Below are 6076 nucleotides of genomic sequence, written 5' to 3'. Positions count from 1 at the left end.
GAAGTTTATTTTGTGTCATGTGACATCTAAGATTTAGTGTTTGTAGTTCCAATAAAAAGTGAATATATAAGGCATTAACCATTAAATAGAATCATTATTTACTTGACTAAAGAGAACCCGGCCTTGTGACTATGTGTGAGAATATAGTTAAGTGTTTCAAGTAAAAGCAGATCAATGAGATGTGTGTGTGGAGGAGGACACCTGGGTGGCTCAGTGGTTCAGAGCATGGGTGGCTCATCTGCCTTTGGTTCAGAGCATGATCCCGGGGTCCTGGGATCAAGTCCTGCATCAAGCTCCCTGCGGGGAGCCCACTTCTCCCTCTGCCTATGTCTATGCCTCTCTCTCTGTGTCTCTCATGAATACATAAATAAAGTCTTTAAAAAAAAACTGAGATATGTGTGCCTATAAATCTAATTAAATATAGTTGTCATAATTACTATATTATACTGGAGATTGTTGATATGGAAGTCATCTTGTTTGAATACTTATTTTATGAGGTTATAGGGAAGCAAAAATTGACATAATATGAAAATATTATTTAATGTAGTGAACATTGGCAATTAATTCTCACACAAACATGCTTACCAAAGTTGGCCCAGGATCTCTCCCTTCCAAAAAGTTAAAGTTTCTATTGGTCATCATTTCACTGACTGTCGAACATTGTACCACAAAAAGAAAGCAAAACAACTACATTATGGAATGAAATAAAATTTTTAAAAGATTAAGTTGATGACAGTGATGCTGGGTAACACTCTGGGGGCCAATGACAATGACCAAACCAATGACAAAGGAGAATCTTATTGAAATAAACCAGTTAACAAATCAAGAAGAGAAACAGACAAGAAGAGTAAATGGAATTTCAAATGAGAATGATTTTAGTATTTAAGGATTAATAGAAGCCTCAAGGAAAACTGAAGTTTCCTGAATATTACAAAAATTTTTATGATCACACAGTAGGTCAAATTTGAAATAAATATTATTCAATCAGGCTCTCATAACCTCATAATCAGGCTTTCAATTTCTTTGAAAAATATCACCCCAAAAGTAAATATATGATCCATTCTTTGCTCATTTTAAGAATTAAGCCTGGTTGGAAATATAATTGAGACAGTGTTATTTTAGATAAAATAGTACACTTATTTTCATAAACGCTAGATTCTATTTCAATAGGAAATCACAGTAAAATGCTTTTTCACTCTTGCTTATGAAAATTTGGTCCTCATTTAACGTGGATTCCCTGCAAGTGGCCTCCTCTTATACAAATCACCTTCAAATAGAAAGGCCGTGCTGGTCCTCTCATGGCACTTAGAGCATCATTTGTTTATGTTTGTCTCCCACTATAAACACTGAGTCCCTGGAAGTAACCAGGGACAGTGACACAGGCAGTCACTTCAATATCACTGCAAAGTACCATCTATAGCTTTTCTGGCGCACAGATTGGTTCAAAAGCCAATTGCTATAACTTTTAAAAAGCGATCGAAATAGGAACAGATAATAGAGGAAGCAGACTCATAAAATGTTATAGCTGAAAGGGACTTTAAAATCATCTAGTGTCCATCCCTCTCATTTTACCACTGAGGAAACTGAAGAGTCGAGAGCCATAACTTGTCCAGTGTCATGCTGCTAGCTTGTGGCAGAGCCGTTACTTGAAACCAGGTCTCTGGACTGCTGTCTAGAACTTCCTCCTAAATGGCACTTCAGCAATCATAGCAGGTGATGAACTCTGTAGAGCTGAAGCAGACACTGCGTATTTCAGGGACCTAGGAGGCCCTAGCTGCTGCATAATCTGCAGGGTGCTCTGTGACTTGAAGGCACAGTATTGCACAGCCATGACAAACCCAGGCTCCAGAGCTAGACTGCCTGGGTTTCAGGAGGCTCAGCCACTTCCTAGCTGAGTGACCTTGGGCAGCTACCTAATCTCTCTGTGCTTCAGTTTCCTCAATATTTTATGAGTGCCTACTATGTGCCCGAGGATAATAATACCCCCTACCACAGTGGGTCTACAGGTAGCTACTATTTGTGTAAGCTACTCAGAATATGGCCTGGCTCATAGCAATCTCTCAGGCCTTCCAGCGTGAAAGATTCGGGAATTAGCAAGTTGGCATCAGAGATCAGAGGCACAGAAGGAGGAGTTGTGTAGGAAAACCATCTACGTCAGCTGTCAGCTGACCACCTGGTAGCCTGAGGCTGCTTAGGTAATGTCAGAAGCACCTAGGTGCCATGGACTTCCTCTTCTATGGGATCTGCTCTATGTATTTACCTGTTTAAGTTGAAGATTCAATAAACCTGTAGTTCATGGTCTTTCTCAACTCTTAACTTTTTATTTCCCCTTCAAAGTCTTGAGTTAAAAATTATTTAAGATAGTGTTAAGATGCCAGAACAGATCACATTCATTAGTCTGGTTTTCTGATGGGGAGCAACTTATTGTTGATAGATCAGATCATCAAAGCCTTGAAGAATTGAAGGTCTGGACAGAAGCAGCCTTGTTTGGTTGACGCAGATAAACTACCACTTAAAATACAAGCTATGCATGCATGCTTGGATGTACACAGACCAACATAGCAGTTTGGATTCAACTTTCCTATCTGTGCAGCAGACAGATTTAAGCTCCTGCCTGCTGAATTTCTTCACAAATTTTGCCAGTAAGATACTGGCCACAGAAAATATGTCTCTAAGGCCCGTAGAATTAAGACTTTCTTCTTAATAAAAACATCTGTTGAATAAATCTGGCCTAATTTCTCTGTAGGCCGGATCCCATGCTAATTTACATAACCTATCCATCCTATTCTTAAACTTTCTTGAGAAGTAAATTCCTCAACCTTGCCTAGAACCCCCTTCCAGTTTCTCACAAGAAGTGCTAGGCAACCAGCTAAACTAAAAAATGAGAATCTGAAGGAAACAGACAATCCTACAGGTATGTCTCTAATCCTTCTACCCTAGTTCATCAGACTAGATAGTGCTAATCCAATTTAAGTTTAAAGTTGCAGGGAAAAATACCCAAACTGTTATAAGATCAGTCCTCCATGGTGGGACGAGGGGAATTCAGTCCAGCAGCCTCCTTTTAGAGAATCTTGAGACTTGTGAAAGGCTTCTTCTAAAAATTAGAGAAGAAAGGATACAAAAGACTACAAGTGAACATCCAATGCAAATGGAATTAAACTGTGAAAAGCTCAAGGGAACAAAGAAAACTCAGTTAAGCTTTTGTTTTTCTGTAAATATATCAATCATCCTTTCAATATTTATTGAAAGGCAATGAAGGGTGGGGTTAAGAGCTTGGGCTTTGGAGTCAGGTACATATGGAATCAAGTCCTGGTTCTGCCACTTACTAAGTGTGAGATCCTGGGTAAGTTGCAAGCTTCTCTGAACCTCTCTTTCATTGACTGTAAAATGAGGATACTATGGTACCTACCTCATAATGCAGATAATGCATTTAGTGTACCCAGCATTGTTTTGACACCCTAAAAGCATTAATTTTCTGTGTACCTACCGAGTGAGTATTATATGCAGGCAGTTAATGCAACCAAGTTCCTGTATCTTGGAGGTATGTTCTAGTCAAAAAAATAGGAAACTGACAACATACACACACACACACACACACACACACACACACACACACACACAAATATCTCTATCTCTATCTACTGTCCAATCTTTTGGCGGATCAATAGAGATAGATGGATAGATAGATAGATAGATAGATAGATAGCCCACCCCCCAAATTTAAAGGAGTATAAAGAGACAGAAAGGGATGGAGTTGGGTGATGTTGCTACTTTCTATAAGGAGTTTGAGAAAAGCCTCTATGACCTACAATTATTGACATCTAACCAGAGACCTAAAGGAAGTGGAGGAGTAAGAGCTGCAGATGTGTAGGAATCAGGTGTTTCAGGGAGAGGGAACACTGCAAAAGCCCCAGGGTGGGAGAGTGCAGTGGTATGCTGCAGGAACCACAAGGAGGCCAGCATGGGTGCAGCAGATCCAAAAGCAGCTGAGGCAAGAATAAGGAGGTCATTGTAGGTGGCTCATGAAGAGTTGAAATTTGATATTGAGTGAAGCGGACATCATGGGAGGGTTCTGAGCGAGAAATGACATGAGCTGACTTGGATTTTTAAAGGATCACTTCATCTCTGAGTAGAGAATGATCTCAGGGTGAAGGTAAGGATGAGGGGAGAGCAGTTAGGAGAGTTTTACAATAATGCAAGCAGGAGATGATAGAGACTTGGACTAAGGGGGGATGGAAGAGTGGTGTGTCATGGTCAGAGTCTGGATATATTTCAAAGGTAAATCTAAAAGGGTCTGCTGCTGAATTTGAGGAAGGGAGAATGAGAGGAAAAAGAAGTCAATAATGATGAAAAAGTTTTCGTCCTCATATGAAAAATACAGGGACTTCTGGGGCACCTGGGTGGCTCAGTCGGTTGACATCTGACTCTTGATTTCAGTTCAGGTCAGGATCTCAGGGTCATGAGCTCCGTGCTGGGGTGTAGGTAGATTTGCTTGGCTTAACTTCCTGAAAAAATATGAAATAAAACAGGGCCTAGCCTCATGTGGAGGCTTTTTCCTTCTGTACTTTTGGCCCTTCCACCTTCTTCCTGGAATGCAGAAAGGGGACTGGAGTTGTAGCAGTCATTGGTGATAAGAAGAACCAAATATGTACCATGAAGCTGGTAAAGCTGGGATATAGAAAGAGAGTAGGTTCTTGGTGTCACATAAAGCAGCAATGACTGCCCTAGACCGAGTGACATAAATAAGACTGTCATGTCAATCAAGTTTTCTGTTATTCATAGAAGAACACATTCTTCACTGGTGCAAATATATATTGATCATCTAAGTGGAGATGATGAGGAGGTAGTTTGGTTTATAATCTGGAGATCAGAGGAGAGAAAATATATGCCAGGACATTGGCAGCGTGCAGATGGTACTCAAAGCTGTGGGGCCGACTGGATAAGCTATCAGGAAGAGTGAGTGTAGGGAGCGAAGAGCAAAGTGCCTACCCAGGCACTCTGGGTAGTGAGCCTGTGGCACTCTGGGATCAGAGTCAGAAAGAGGAGAATCAGAAAAGGAGATGGAAAAAAGATGGCCAGTGAGTGAGAAGTCAATCCATGTGGTGTCCAAGCAGCCTCTCGAAGAGTATCTTTCAGGGAAGGAGTGGTCAGTTGTGTCAGATGTTAATGAGAGATGATGTAAAATGCATCCATGGACGTGGAAATATGGAGGTCATTGGTGACCTTGACAAGAGCATTTCCAACTCAGTGTGCAGGAGCTAGACTTCTTACTGTGTATTTACTATGCCCAGACTTTGATGGGACCTATGCTTATCAGAAACTGGACGGTACACTATCTGCCTTTTCATTAAAATCAAAAAGCAACCGATCAACCATCTCAACAAACAAAAGGACAATTTTCATTGATTGAACTTCAGCAGACAAGGGAGAGGATGCCTTTCTTTTTCTGCTGATAATAATAACACTTCCACAGTCTTCGTCTCTAGTTATGGACTTCGTGAGAGAGACATAGGCAATGAGCATTTAGAGGAGGATAGGATGGAGCTCTGGCTTTTCCCCACTGCTTCTCACGGTGTCACAGCCTGAATGGATCATTTACCTAAGGTGGGTTCAGTTCCCTTATCCCTATGATAGATCAGACTAAGATTCCCTTCCAATTCTAGCCTGCTGCGTTTCTAGACCAATTAATGGCTATTTTCAGATTTATACTACCCAAAAGAGCACCTGGCATGTTATGGGCACTCAAGAAACATTTTTAAAAAGAAACATTTTAAAAATATACCTGGTAAGAGACCTCAACATGATACTAGGTGACTTGTCTAGTCAGAGCTGGCAAGTAGGGGAGCCCAGCATTTGGTCTTCCAACTCCAAGGTTAGTGATAGATTTTGCCTAGATTGCAAGATTTAAAATATATAATCTTTCTGTCCATAAAAACACCTCTCTCTTCTTGCACATTTACAATGATATGGATACTAGCCAAGTAAAATAGCAAAGTCTCCTTGACTAATCGGTCTGGACGTCAGAGGCCTTCAGGAGATAAATACACCTCACGAATACTAGGATAACTGATTCGGG

The sequence above is a fragment of the Canis lupus genome, chromosome 6, assembly GCF_011100685.1.
Source record: "Canis lupus familiaris isolate Mischka breed German Shepherd chromosome 6, alternate assembly UU_Cfam_GSD_1.0, whole genome shotgun sequence".
Lineage (NCBI taxonomy): Eukaryota > Metazoa > Chordata > Mammalia > Carnivora > Canidae > Canis > Canis lupus.
The sequence above is the reverse complement of the archived record's forward strand: the minus strand, read 5'-3'. Positions refer to the sequence as shown.